At 38.9% G+C, this 16055-nt stretch overlaps 1 pseudogene; it reads left to right on the top strand.

The window, feature by feature from the left end:
* The first annotated feature begins 7660 nt into the window (after positions 1-7660).
* LOC101014315 lies at positions 7661-9370 on the top strand (annotated as a pseudogene).
* Positions 9371-16055: the final 6685 nt, after the last annotated feature.

Raw genomic sequence — 16055 nt, 5'->3', positions numbered from 1 at the left:
GTAACACAATAAAATGGGCCACCAACCCACTTGACACAATGTACACACTCTACTGTGTACTTTGATTTGGGCTGCTTGACAAAAACATGATAAAATCACTCCTGTCCCCCTTTTTAAAAAACAGAAACATATGAAATAATGGTGGAAAATAAAGATCACATCCTAGATAATCACATTCTACTGTAAATGAATGAATCACTCACACATATACTTAAATATAAAAAAGCTAATGATGGGCTTTTAGGGAAGCTTGACTTCTACATAATATACAAACAGTGAAGTGAGATTAATACAATTATCCCTACACTCTTCTAAACAAGATAGTTCTTAAACAAAGGCCTGGAAGCTCCTTTTGCAGGCAACTCTGGAAGAAAACACATGTGATTTTACTATATTGCAGATATATCTATTTCTACATGTCTATGTATCTATGTATGTATTTATTTACATATATCATTTATTGATCCCCTAAACTATGACAGATATTCTTTAGATCCCTGAAGTATACTGATAAACAATGCAGACTCAGATACCTGTCCTCATGGCAAGCATTTATTTTTGTTTTTGTTTATCACCTGTATTAGCTTGATAGTAGAGGAGGCTTATATCAAGTCAATAAATATTTTCTATATAATGTTTCATACAAATCTATCATACAAAGGACATATTCATGGGTTGTTTTTCAGTATGAAAAATCTATTCTTTACTTTGATTTAAATAAAAGTCACCCTGAATTTTAAATTTCAGGAATTTCTTTGCATAATATGCATATTAACAGTGGGGAAGAAGACACTTCCCAAATTATCTAAGGGCAAGGTTACATGTGAAATGTGATATATTATTACTGCTACACTGATGGTACAGATCTAGGCATCATCTCTGTTTCTCCAGGATATCCAGTGCACTTCACTTAGATGTCCTTGGTGCTCAACACCTGAAACTTAAAAATCTGATACACTGATTCATACCTGGATGGCACTTGAGATAAGTTCTAGCTTATTTATCTTGATATTATAGAGAAGAAAATTGATATCAAGAAATATGAATGTGTTATGATTACTTGGCTAATTAAATTTACATAGGGAATGAGAACTAGAACCTAAGAACCAGAGAACTAGAACGTCCTGCATTCCAGCAGAAAACCCTTTCCTTTAATAAAAACAGTACCAGTTATTAAGTACCCACCAGTGTAAATGCTTTAGACATATATCTCACATAGTTGGCAAGCCAGGCAGGTGCAATCAACATATTTAAATAAGGAAATCAAAGAGACTTTCTGACCACCACATTGTTAATAAACAGGAATTCTCTGTCTCCTACCAAATATTATGAATTTTCCACTACAGTGTCTTGCTTTCCTTGACACATTCCTTTTCATTGATGAATACTGCCAGAACACTAATTTTATTTATTTAGAAAAGAAAAAATTACGATCTTGCTGAAAAAATCAAAAACAAAAAATTAAGTTTCATATATATATATATGTGTGTATATATGTGTGTATATATAGTGTATATATGTGTGTATATATGTATATGTGTGTATATATGTGTGTGTGCGTGTGTGTGTATATGGTTTTTTGTTTGTTTTTTTTTTGAGATGGAGTCTCGCCCTGTCATCCAGGCTGGAGTGCAGTGGCACAATCTCAGCTCACTGCAACCTCCGCCTCTCCGGTTCAAACAATTCTCCTGCCTAGCCTCCCGAGTAACTGGGATTACAGGCACACGCCAGCATGTCCAGGTTTTCTTTTATTAGTTATTATTTAATTTTTAGTAGAGATAGAGTTTTACCATGTTGGCCAGGCTGGTCTTGAACTTCTGATCTCGTGATCCACCTACCTCGGCCTCCCAAAATGCTGCGATTACAGGCATGAGTCACTATGCTTGGCCCCTATGTTCTTACTTTTAAAAGGTGGTAAAAAGATCTTATCAAACATCAAGTCAGGTGTTCATATCCAACCTCTCAACAGAATCACATTTCCTTATTAACTCAGAGAAGTACTCTAACCCAGAAGAACCACAAATCCTTTAAATGGTCTGCTGAATAACCTGAATGACCATCATGGGTTATCTCGGGCTCAAGGAATTGCCAGTTACAGATTCCAGCACAAAAAATAAAGAGATGAGCAGGTGAGAGAACCACTAATCACTACCTTAGATAAGAAAGTGATGTGACGGGCACATGTTAAAGTCTTTCTTTTCTACAGAGAGACGAAGTTACCAAACTAAAGATATTCCCTGCTCACACCGCCCACTGGAATTTACCCGACTAAATTATTTAAAATACAAGTTCTTTAATATTCATTTTCCTATATCCTGCATCAAAGCCTAAAAGGCAAGATATTCCCTAGGCTTTGGTGAAAGATCAATTGGAGTTTTTTTTTTTTATCGTTTATATCTAATGTTATTTTTATTATTAATAGACTATAATTTTTAGAGCAGTGTTAGGTCCACAGCAACACTGAGTAGAAAGGACAGAGAGTTCCCTGTGCCCTTTGCCCTGACACAGGCAGCCTCCCCCACTGTCAACATCCATACCGCCATGGGACATTTGTTACAGTCCATGAACCTACATTTACACATTATGATGACCAAAAATCCTTGTGTCAACTCTTGCTATTGAATATTCTGTGGGTTTTGAGAAATGAATAATGACATATATCCACCATTATAGAACCATACAGAATACTTTCACTGCCCTAAAATCCTCTGTGTTCTGTATATTCATCACTTCCTTCCACCTAACCCCTGACAACTGCTGATCTTTTTACTGTTCTGCCTTTTCCAGAATGTCGTATAGTTGAAACCACGCAGTATGTGGCCTTTGCAGGCTGGTGTCTTTCACTTAGCATTTAAGACCCCTCCGTATATTTCATGGTTTGATAGCTCATTTAAAAAAATCACTGGATAATATTACATTATATGGATTATGTAGATACAATGGTATCATAGTTTATAAATTCACTTATTGAAGGTTATTTTGGTTGCTTCCAGATTTCTCAAATTATGATTAGAATTCCTATGAAAACTTATGTAAAAGGTTTTGTGTGGGCCAGGTGCGGTGGCTTATGCCTGTAATCACAGCACTTTGGGAGGCCGAGGTGGGCAGATCACCTGAGGTTGGGAGTTCAAGACCTGCCTAACATGGAGAAATCCCATCTCTACTAAATATATGAAAATTAGCCAGGCGTGGTGGTGCATGCCTGTGATCCCAGCTACTCAGAGGGCTGAGGCAGGAGAATCGTTTGAACCTGGGAGGCGGAGGTTGCGGTGAGCCGAGATTGTGCCATTGCACTCCAGCCTGGGCAATAAGAGCGAAACTCCATCTCAAGAAAATAAAATAAGGTTTTATGTGCATACATGTTTTCAGCTCATTTACATAAATGTTTCATTGGTATGACTGCTGGATCTTACAGTAAGAGTATCTTTAGTTCGTAAGAAACTTCCAATCTGTCTTGCAAAATGACTCTACCATTTTGCATTCCCACCAGTTTTGGCCATACCACACCTTTGCTAGCATTTGGAAATTGACAGTGTTTGGGGTTTTGGCTGTTCTAATAGGTGTGTAGTACAGTCCTAGCCAGTGCTCTGCTCTTTACCTCCTCTGGTCTGAATGTTTGTGTCCCTCTCAGATTCATATGTTGAAACCTAGTCACCAAGGTGAGGATATTGGGGACTGGGGAGATTTTGGGAGATGCTGAGGCCCTAAAGTCAGAGCACTCATGGTGGGATTAGTGCTTTTAGAAAACAAGCCCCAGAGAGCTGTTATACCCCTTTCTACGATGTGAGGACACAGAGGAAAGATGGCTGTCTACAAACCAGGAAATGGGCCCTCACCAGAGACAGAATCTGCCAGTGTCTTGATCTTGGACTTTCCCACATCCAGAACTAGCAGAAATAAAGTTCTGTTGTTTATAAGTTACTCAGTTGAAAGTATGTTGTTCTAGCAGCCTGAACAGACCAAGTCAATTTCCTTGGCCACATCACAGGTTTTCTAAACGTCGGCTCTCTCTTCCATATAATGAGAATTATAATGCCTACTCCATAAAATAGCTGAAATGAGATAATTTAATTTTTCAGCTATTTGTTTTAAAAGATTAAAACAAATTCTTAAAGCTGGCCCAGGTTGAACCTCTAGTTTAACAGGAACAGTGAGCTGATGGATGTCAACTCAAAAAAAGAAGCTTCATGGAAAATGATCCAAGAGCTGTGCTTTTTCATATAGATAGCACTAAAAATATAATAACATTAAGACGAGTCAAAGAAAAAAATTGGAGATGGCTCCTTTTGGTAACCATTTCTCATAAATCATTGCCAATGAGAAACGTCTGTTAACCTTCATCAAAGAAGTTTTATAAACACTCACTCATTAAAATAAAATACACACACATAATGTATATATGATACGTAATTTCCTATGAAACCAGACCAGAAAAAGAGGGCTGGGGAAATTGAATACCTTTGTTTTTGAAGACTTGGGCAATAACTATTTTTCTCCACCCTCAATCTATATGTAAATACTGAAAAAGTAACCTGTTTGTGTCTATGTTGGGTACAATGTAGAGTGAAATACGTTAGGGTACTCAAATATTTAGCAATCACCACCTCAATATTTACTGCATTATTCTAGAATTCTGTGCCAGCCAGTCTCTAAGGTGTAACCCCATAAGCTCCATTACACTTATAAGCAACCATGGATAGGCAAGGAGGGTAGAAGTTATTTTAGACAGTTCTTAATTGGTGTTACTGGTTAGCCAAAGATATACTCTTCTCACTCTTTCAAGAAGTAAACTAGATGAAAGAGGTTTAATGCACAATTCATATTTTACAGCATAAACAATATCATTCATAAGTTATTTGGTTTATAGTCTGGTAACTACATGCTTCTTTCGAAAACCCTCCTTTAAAGTCAGAAACGTTAAGTTATTTAAAGTAGAAAGTTATTCAATCAGTTCAATAAGATTTAAATTCAAATTGCAGGATTAATTATGGTGGCTACAATCTGAAAACTCAACTAATTAAGGTAGGAGGAAGTGAGGGCAAAGTCTTCAGTGTCCAAAGGAAAATAATTTTTACTTCATTTATTTTATTACTCTGGAGTTAACTGCTATAAAATCAGAGCCCATGTAATGAAGGCTGAATATTAGGGGAAATCCTGGGCACATTCTTATGAAATAAACTTCAATACTAAATGCCTTATCATGATTTGGCATAATGAAATCTATATCTGTGTACCAAGAATATTCATAAAATGCAAACTATTAATTTTGAATGTCCATGACTGCTATTATTAAAGATCTAGAAACAAGTACAACATGATAATGTGTATCTCTCCTGGAAAGTTTCTGGAAATTAAACGTCATATACAAACATCGTGAAAACTACTAGGCTGGATAACCATCGCATACGACAAACAATAAAATTCTCAGTTTCTTAACTGAGTTTCCAACTTTTATTTCATTCTATTTTTATCCACCCTTACGTTTTATGGTCTCTTGCCTGTTTTATGACAATCTGGAGACCTTTTCACATTTGAAAATAAATGGTCTTGAGCTACTGCCATCCAAGCTGTTGCCTTATTTTGAGGGCAAGTTGATTTCTAAGTTTAGCTTAAACTAAAAAAAAAAAAAAAAAAAAAAAAAAAAAAAAAAAAAAAAAACCACACACACACACACAAAAAACAAACAAACAAAACACCTCCCTCAAATTCCAGACATACAGAATTTTCTAGAAATCCGAAAACTTTCCTGGTAAGAGCCCAAATTATCAGCGTTCACTTTTAACTATCTGCTTTGTTCTCAGCAGAATCCCAGCCTCAAACTCCAGTATCGGCCTCCTGTAATCCAGTAATTTCTTCCCTCCCTCCATAAAGGAAAGGCTAAGAGTTTATTTTTCTTCTTGCAATAGGGGCGTGATGGGGGCGTGGATGGAAGGTGTAGTTGTACTGGGATATCTGACCTACCTAGGACTGCTCACAGTACACACACACACACACACACACACACACATACACACATCACTTCCTACACTGGGTCTTTTAGAAGATGCTGGAGTGCTGGAGTGCCCTGTCCGGAAATACACAGACAAGTTCTTTAAAAAAAAAAAAAAAAAAAAGAAGAAGGAAAACAAACAAAAAACTCCACAAGGAATACACTAAGGGCATGTATTGCAGATTACCTGTAAATGTAAACTTTTTAATCGCTGAACCCCAGATACTATATTTTAACCCCTTCCCCTTTTGGTGTGATCTTCAGCTTCACACATGGTGGCCAAGGAGTTGGGAAATAGAGATTTGGAGAAAACTATTCAGTGGCCTGGTGTGTAGCATGAAATGGTGAAGCCAGATCCCTCAGCAGGTGACGGAAGGCGCGCAGCGCTTCCCAGTCCTGAAGCCCCACCCGCCCCCACATTGCAACAGACCAACCAACAGGCTTTGGAACATTCCCCTTATCCCCAGTCACATGGGAACCTCACAACTCCTGCTGTGCGGGCCAGACCATTGGACAGTGGCTGATTCTGTGCGAAGTGGCCTCCGCTCCTGAACCTGGTCGTGGTGGCTGCGCCCACATCTCCCGCTGGAATCCAGAACTTAGGGCTCAGCTGGGTTGGGAAGCCGCTGCCGGCGCCCACTTTTCCCATCGCGGGGGCGGAGAGCAGCGGAGAGAGGGGTCCCAGACCCAAGGTAGCTGCGCACGGCTCTGCGCTGCAGGGTGTCGGGGGCTGGCGCTCAGGACCCCAGCTCCATCCAAGCTGGGCCGTGATGGGGGCAGGCGGAGGTGGGGGCAGGTGGAGGTGGCTCCAGGCAGGTGGCGGCCGCTCGCCCAGCGCGGGTCTGGACGGAGCCAGCCGCCACCACGCGGAGGTGGAGCTGAGCTGAAGTCACTGGCTGAGCGGGCGCGGGCGCTGGCGGGCGACGCGGGAAGAGGGGCGGGCGCTGCCAGGGTTCCGGGCACTGGAGGCGCAGTCGGCGACCTCTCCTCGGCCTCGCAGGGGCTGCCTCTGCCTCTCCCCGCTGCCTACTCTGCGCCCCCTCAGCCGCGGGTCCCCCCCCGCTGAGTCCGCACACCCTGCCCGCGGGGGCGGTCGACCCTGGACTCCTGGAGGGTCGATATATCGGAGTTGGGAAGGGGCTTTACTCTGCCATCTCATTCCCAATGACTGGACACCTCTACCTGGCTTTTAACTCGGGCTCCGTGTTCTGGCCTGTGGGAAACCCTACAAAGGAAGACCTCAAAAACAATGTTGGATCCTTTGGGCACATATACACACAACATGCTCAAAAGATGATCTAAGACAATTATCACACTCTATGATCGATGAGGTTACAGCTGGTTAGTGGTGAAATCGGGTTGGAAACCAGTCTGATACCTGATTATTTTACACTATTTATCTTAACTTTTAATAGGTGCATGTATTGCAGCTATTTTGAATTTGAATAGCAATTTATTTGAAGAAATAATTCTTCAAACTAATTAAGAATGCTATGCTAGTTTATGCTAAAGGAAAAATATCCATATTCTCCTTTGAAAGTTTTCCATTTTTTGGAGACATTATTTTAGAGTACAGCATAGTCTCTCTTCCTTTAATGCTTCTGTATTCATTCAGGTAAATACTACCCTTAGTTTTCTTCCTTCTCATTTTTAGGTTTTTCCCTTCCTTGATGGTTACATGACTTTAGCACAAATATATGTCTCACAAATTAGAACAGTGACTTATTGGCTCACAAAATGCTGCACCTCGTGATACCATTTGATAAAATATCTTCTATTTTAGATTGTTTTTATAAAGAAACGAGAGAAAACTAGAGGAAGAGCAAAGATGCTGGTTCTTTTCACACGCTACCCAGAGAATGATGGTACTGTCCTTTAAAATATTGCCACGCATCAACAAATTCTGGAATAGGCCTGAAACCAATCATTGTATCTCTGCTTAAATTCCAAACTACAGTGGCTTAAGAAGAGCGCTTAAGTTCTCCTATTTATAAATATTTGACTAAGATCCTTTAATCAATTTACAAGGAAGTTGTAAAAGGTAAAACCACTTTATGAACAGCCTGAAAATAAAACATTATTTTCATGCATTATATAACTCGTCTCATCACAGTGTTAAATAGGTTCTGCATTTTTTTCTGAATTAGTAATGTCACAGGTGCTCTGAAAGATAGGCAGGAAGAAGGAATTACCTGCATTCTTATAAAAAAAAATAAAATACAGGTCTGGTGCCCCTGCCGCCTCCTGCAACGCCGCCACCGCCGCTCCGCCATGACCACCGCTGCCTCCTGCCCTGCAGCCGCCACCACCGCCTGTGTTGACGCCGCCTCGGGAACGGTTGTATGATTAGGCCACAATCTTCAAGGAGTAAACATATTGCTCAATGCTGTGGTGTTCTTGGTCACACATTTATGGAGTTTCTGAAGGGCAGTGGAGATTACTGCCAGGCACAGCACGACCTCTATGCAGACAAGTGAACTGTAGAAACTGATTAATACTCCATCAAGAAGCCCACATAAGAGTGGTTATCCTGGACATAGAAGTGTTGAATTGAAATCCACAGAGCATTTTACAAGAGTTCTGACCTGGATGGGGTAAACCTCAGTGCACTTCTTTTCTGGTGGCCTCAGTATTACTGGATTAACGAATTGCTGCTGCTTGTTAGGAGGTTCATTTCATTTATCATTACTTACAACTTCATACTCAAGCACTGAGAATTTTAGTGGAGTATATTGAAGTAGACTTCAGTTTCTTTGCATCATTTCTGTATTCCAATTTTTAAAAAATTATTTCATAACCCTATTGAGTATTTTTTAACTAAATTAACATGGATGGAATGAACCGCCCAGCTCCTGTGGAAGTCACATACAAGAACATAAGATTTCTTATTACACACAATCCAACCAATGTGACCTTAAACAAATTTATAGAGGAACTTAAGAAGTATGGAGTTACCACAATAGTAAGAGTATGTGAAGCAACTTATGACATCACTCTTGTGGAGAAAGAAGGTATCCATGTTCTTGATTGGCCTTTTGATGATGGTGCACCACCATCCAACCAGATTGTTGATGACTAGTTAAGCCTTGTAAAAATTAAGTTTCGTGAAGAACCTGGTTGTTGTATTGCTGTTCACTGTGTGGCAGGCCTTGGGAGAGCTCCAGTACTTGTTGCCCTAGCATTAATTGAAGGTGGAATGAAATATGAAGATGCAGTACAGTTCATAAGACAAAAGCAGCATGGAGCTTTTAACAGCAAGCAACTTTTGTATTTGGAGAAGTATCGTCCTAAAATGCGGCTGCGTTTCAAAGATTCCAATGGTCATAGAAACAACTGTTGCATTCAATAAAATTGGGGTACCTAGTGCTATTGGAAGTGGAACTTGACATAGGGCCTAATTTGTTATACATATTAGCCAACATGTTGGGTTAGTGCGTAAGTCTAATGTAGCTTCCATAGCAGTATTGAAAGGCAGTTTTACCAGGGCCACAAGCTAGACAGATTTGGCAACCTCTGTATTTGGGTTACAGTCAACCTATTTGGATACTTGGCAAAAGATTCTCACTGTCAGCATATAAAATGTGCTTGTCATTTGTATCAATTGACCTTTCCCCAAATCATGCAGTATTGAGTTATGACTTGTTTCTATTCCCATGCCAGAATCTTATCAATACATAAGAAATTTAGGAAGACTAGGTGCCAAAATACCCAGCACAATACTTGTATATTTTCAGTACCATACAGAACTAAAATCCCAGGAACTATGAACACTCTAGACCTTATGTGGTTTATTCCTTCAATCATTTCAAACATTGATAATAGGGCTTACATGGTTATTTGCTCACTTTATGTTTACATCTCCCACACTCATACCAGTATACATCAGGTTTGCCTAACCATTGATTTTTTTTTTTTTTACCAAGTCTTACAGTGATTATTTAATGTGTTTCTATAAATCTCATTTTGTGCTATTATTTTAAAAAACTCCATTTTGAAAATCTACATTGTACAGAAGCACATGTCTTTAATGTCTTCAGACAAAAAAGCGTTACATTAATTTAATGTTTGCACTTTGAGGTGCAACTTAACAAGGCGGGTCCGAGAAAAGAATTGGAGGGGGCTATTAATTATTTTTAGCAAAATGTTGCCTTTGTCTTGTGCAGAACATGTAGAATATGCTCTTTAATTTAGCAAAACATTTTTAAAAGGTAGAGATGCTTTCTTATTGTAATCATAAACTTCCTGAAATTATTGTAATGTTTTTCCATACTTATCAGAAGTGTGTTCGCCAACTTATTTTTGTTTGAAAGTGTAATTTTTTTTACCTTCCCAGCCTCTCTTGCAAAAAAAGAAGTGGGTTTCTGCTAATGAATTGAGCAGACATCTAATATTTTATATGCCTTTTGAGCTGTGTAACTTAATATTTGGATACTTGATAATTTGTTTTATTATGTAATTGATAAAATGGTGATGTGTATTAATGTTAGTTCAACCATGTATTTATACTGTCTGGGGATGTGTGGTTATAGTTCTGTGGGAGAAATAATTTTGTCAGTGTAAAAACTTAGTGCAAGAGCTGAAACATCTAAATGAATAATGACATGCAAAAAATAAAAATAAAATAAAATAAAATACAAACAGCAAACAAACAAAACTCACAAAGGACAAGCATTTATATTTGTGTATACTAACCAATATATACAGATACCTGTAAATCATTTTATATGCATCTGTATTTATGTTATGCTACATGTGTGTTTATTATGATGTCTCCAATTGTAATCCATAACCATATGTACTTTTCTAGCCTGCTTTCTTACTTATTGGTAATTCAGACCCCAACAGTGAGAAACCTGCAAACCATCATTTATCACCCATTTACTCATCTGTTTAATGCTGGTCTACATGAATAGCTGTGCCAAATTTTTAATTTGTAACCCCATGTGAAGTAACCTTACCAACTAGATTACAGGGTTTAAGTGCAATTCCTTTCTCCTTTAGTATAATAGGCTCCATTCACACACACACACACACACACACACATATACATATGCTACATCCTTAACATAAAGTTTTATAAAGGAAATAAACTGGTAAAATATAGACTACATATACTGTAATTCGAATTCATATGTTGATACCTTTAGTATCTCAGAAGATGATGCCCTGGTGGTCAGTTCCATTGCCACTTAGGCTTACCAGTTGCACACTCTGTATAGTTACCAAGTATAATTCTGATTTCAGGTGACTATGACAGGGTAATTCTCACTCCTACAAATGCCTGAGCATGCAATTTATTGATTCAAGGTCTATAACATTATTTTTGTAAACTAATAACATTCTGTTTCCTTCCTCTGTAGAATTTTTAATGGCATCAATATGTAGCTAGATCACTGAATTCATAGTTTGTGCTGTGGGATCCTATGATATAGAAGGTTGCTTTATGTATGATCTCCTTTGACTCTATGTCGCACATCCAGGTCATGCTGATGCCAAAGGTGGGTTCCCATGGCCTTGGGCAGCTCTGCCTCTGTGGCTTTGCAGGGTATAGTCCCTCTCCTGCTGCTTTCATAGACTGGTGTTGAGTGTCTGTGTCTTTTCCAGGCACATGATGCAAGCCGTCAGTGGATCTCCCATTCTAGGGTCTGGAGAATGGTGGCCCTCTTCTAACAGCTCCACTAGGCAATGCCCAAATGGGGACTCTGTGTGGGACCCTCAACTCCACATTTCCTTTCTGCACTGCCCTGGCAGAATTTCTCCATGAGCACCCCACCCGTGTAGGAAACTTCTGCCTTGACATCCAGGCATTTCCATACATCTTCTGAAAACTAGGCGGAGGTTCCCAAATGACAATTCTTGACTTCTGTGTACTTGCAGGCTTAATATCACATGGAAGCTGCCAAGGCTTGGGGCTGGCACCCTCTGAAGCAACGGCCTGAGCTGTACATTGGCCCCTTTTAGCCACAGTTGGAGTGGCTGGGACGCAGGGCACCAAGTCCCAAGGCAACGGGGCCCCTGGACCTGGGCCTGCAAAACCATTTTTCCCTCCCAGGCCTCTGAGCCTGTGATGGGAGGAGCTGCTTTTAAAGAACTCTGACTTGCCCAGGTGACATTTTTCCCATTGTGTTGGTGATTAACATTTGGCTCCTTGCTACTTATGCAGACTTTTGCAGCTAAGTTGAATTTCTCTCCAGAAAATGGGCTTTTCTTTTCTATTGCATATCAGGCTGAAAATTTTCCAAACTTTTATGTTTTGCTGCCTGTTGAATGCTTCACTGCTTAGAAATTTCTTCCCCCAGATACCCTAAATAATTTATCTTAAATTCAACGTTCCACAGATTTCTAGGGCAGGGCCAAAATACTGCCAGTCTCTTTGAATAGCAACAGTAACCTTTACTCCAGATTCCAAGAAGTTCCTCATCTCCATCTGAGACCACCTTAGACTGGACCTAATTGCACTATCAGCATTTTGGTCAAAGTCATTCAACAACTATCTCGGAAGTTCCAAACTTTTCCACATCTTCTGGGCTTGTGACCTCTCTAAGTCTATAAGAAGTTCCAGTGTGTGATGTTCCCCTTCCGGGCCTATCATGGGGTGGGGGGAGAGGTGAGGGATGGCATTGGGAGTTATACCTGATGTAAATGACGAGTTGATGGGTGCTGACGAGTTGATGGGTGCAGCACACCAACATGGCACAAGTATACGTATGTAACAAACCTGCACGTTATGCACATGTACCCTAGAACTTAAAGTATAATAAATAAATAAATAAATAAATAAATAAATAAATAAATAAAAGAAGTTCCAAATGTTCCCACATTTTCCTATCTTCTTCTGACCCCTGCAAACTGTTCCAACCTCTGCCTGTTATCCAGTTCCAAAGTTGCTTCCACATTTTCAGGTATCTTCACAGCAACACCCCACTACTGGTACCAATTTACTGTATTAGCTTGTTTTCATGCTGCTAATAAAGACATACCTGAGACTGGGTAATTTATAAAGGAAAGAGGTTTAATTGATTCACAGTTCAGCATGTCTGGGGAGGCCTTGGTAAACAAACGTGTCTTTCTTGACATGACAGCAGCAAGAAGTGCCCTTATAAAACCATCAAATCTTGTAAGAACTCACTATCATGAGAAGAGCAGCATGGTGGTAAACACCACCATGATTCAATTACCGCCCTCCAGGTCCTTCCGACAACACAAGGGAATAATGGGAACTACAATTCTAGATGAGATTTGGGTGGGGACACAGCCAAACAACATCATCTACAAAGTCTAAAATATTTACTATCTGGTATTTTTTTTTTTTTAAGTTTGCTGACCTTTTCTTTATATCAAGGTGTTCAATGATTGCCCATTGGTATAGCTTGATAATTACATTAAATGTTGTCCCTTCCACATTATAGTGAACTGCATGGTAGCAGAAACATTTTTTTTTTCTTTTATGGCTCTTCATTATTTTATCTCTAGTGCCTAGCACTGTACCTGGATTACAGTTAGAAAGTTTCATAAATCATTGCCATGAATTTATTTTCAGTAAACAAATATCTATAAAATCTCTAAAAACAATGTGATAACTATGGAGATTATGGAAAGAGAAACAAAAAGAAAAAATATGGAATAATAAAGAAAACCAAGACAATGTCATTTAAAGATAAAATTAACAAAACATAAAAGTAAGTAAACACAGTTTCAGTCATACAAGAGAAGGGCTCCTGACATGTTCCAATTTCAGCAATGCCTATGACTAAGTACTTGTTATGTCTCAGGAACTAAGAATTTATTGATGTAGCAGTGCTTTCGTTGATACATCAAAACAGTAGGAGACTTGCTCAGAACTTTTTGAAATGCACCTTAAAGAATATTTTATTCATTTAGCAAATAGGTTCTTATTACAAATATCCTTTTATGAGACAGTCATATTCTGTAAAGAACTGCAGGAATGTAGAGAAAAAGATACAGCCAAAAAGACAGAATATGTTTGAATAGCTGTCAGAAAGTGTTACAATCAAGAATTATCTCTGCTGTCTAAAAGGTGTGTAGAAAACACTTTTCAGAAGAAAAATAAAAAACCTCCAAATATACAACTATTATTAAGGAAAGGTTTGTTTACACTGACACGATCACTTGAAAGCATCAATCTGAGTCTCTCTATCTATACTTTACTAAACTAACTGTGGAGTAATATACTATATGTCATCTATCTCAGACATGGCATTGTAAATATTTTATGGCTTAAAATTGTATGATGATTGCATGCATGTGGGTTAGTATACATCTTAATAATACTTTAGAGCAGCAAAATAAATGTGTTTACTTTAGCCAATTATATTTCCCATATAATAGGACCAAGACTAAATCTGCCTCATGACTCTAGAAAAGTCTGAGTCTTTCTTGGTCCCAAGGTCTCCCAATGTCATAAAAAACACTAACAAGAGTTCTCAGCTCATGGCACAAATTAGTTTTTGTATTAAATAATACCACTATTCAGTATTTTAAATAGATAAGCAAATTGTGAAAGAGTTGGACTCAAACAATCACATTCAACAAACATGTTTGTTCTTTACTCCCTAATAGGCTCTCTCATTCCCAAACACACCTAGTTCTTTTAAAAAGTCACTGTGGTCTATTAGCCTTATGGTAAAGCAGATGCAACTGCAGTAGGTGATATGGGAAGGGGCATGTTGAGGATTCACTTGGGAAGGTTACAGAAGGCCACATGATTAATGGTCCTGAAAGTCATGATAAAGATTTGCCCTTTATTCTGTGTTCCAAAGAGTAACTACCAGACCTACTGGAATATCAAGTCTTCCTTATCCCCTGACACCAAAGTTAAAGTGAACACTAGTCTAGGAGGAAGCTGAGAGTGAGGTAAAATCCAGGTGGTTTCAAAGCCCTCTTCCCTGCATCTCTCAGTCTGTAATAATCAATTTCAGTTGTTCCCCATAGGAGAGCAGAATCAATAACTGTGTTTAAGTGAAGTCCCCCATACATATTTAGGGCTGTGTGATAAAAAACACATTATTCTTAGAAATGAAGATGTGTGGTGAGGAAAGGACATGTTTTCTCTGGTCCCTGGCTTCTCATACTACCCTTGACATATGGCAAGAAAAACATGGAGATTAAGACTGGGCTTTGGAATCAAAACCTCCTGGGTTTCCTTCCTATCTCTCTACTTACTATGTGTTCTTAACTTCTCTGTGTCTCCGATTCCTTATATTTACAAGAGGATTTTGTAAGGTTGCACATGAGATTCAAGGAGATTATCCATGTAACATGCTTTGCCACTTAACTCCAGTCTCTGTGCATAATAAATTCTCAACTCTTATTATAAATGTACAGTTGCTGATTAACGTTTCAGTATCAATAGTTTCCATTGATCCTCTGAGAGTGGCAAATATGTCCTCAAAAATGGACAAGTCTGTGTGGAGAGCATGTAGCTGTGGGGCTAATGATGAATTCCCATAAGACAGAAACTTTCTTCACTCACATGAAGTGACCTCTGACTGTTAGTGGCAAGATAGTGCTCTTGAGTTTGATGGCATACAAGAAGCCTGCTCTTCCAGGCAGGAATATCAGTACTCATTTCTCACACATTTTATGAAGTGCATCTGGTATGTGGCAGTTATGATTTAATTGTTATTTTCAGCTTAATGACTAAAAATATGTATGGATCAAAATTACATTCATTTGAAGACAGCCACCTTAGGAAAGATTATAGCAGACTCTCTCCTTGAAGTGATTCCTCATTTTTTTCAAACGGCCAGTACAGTACTTTTGACTACAACTACTCTAAGTTGCTGAGGATAATGTTGACATGTGGCCTTCACTGTGTCATAACATTGTTAGAGTATCCTAAAAATACAGGGCTGAACCACGAAGCAGCTTCTCAATGTGGAGATGGGAGAGCACATCAAAGACAAAGCATATCAAAGTCTGGTAATCTAGACAAGGCCAGTGAACTGCTACAGTTAAAATCCAAAACATGGGAACATTGTTAAAATGGGATGTTTGGTGCAAAAAGGATCGTCTGAGTCTGTGTAACTCTTGGAGAAAAATAACA

Source organism: Papio anubis, chromosome 11 (genome assembly GCF_008728515.1).
Source record: "Papio anubis isolate 15944 chromosome 11, Panubis1.0, whole genome shotgun sequence".
NCBI lineage: Eukaryota > Metazoa > Chordata > Mammalia > Primates > Cercopithecidae > Papio > Papio anubis.
The sequence above is the reverse complement of the archived record's forward strand: the minus strand, read 5'-3'. Positions and strand labels throughout refer to the sequence as shown.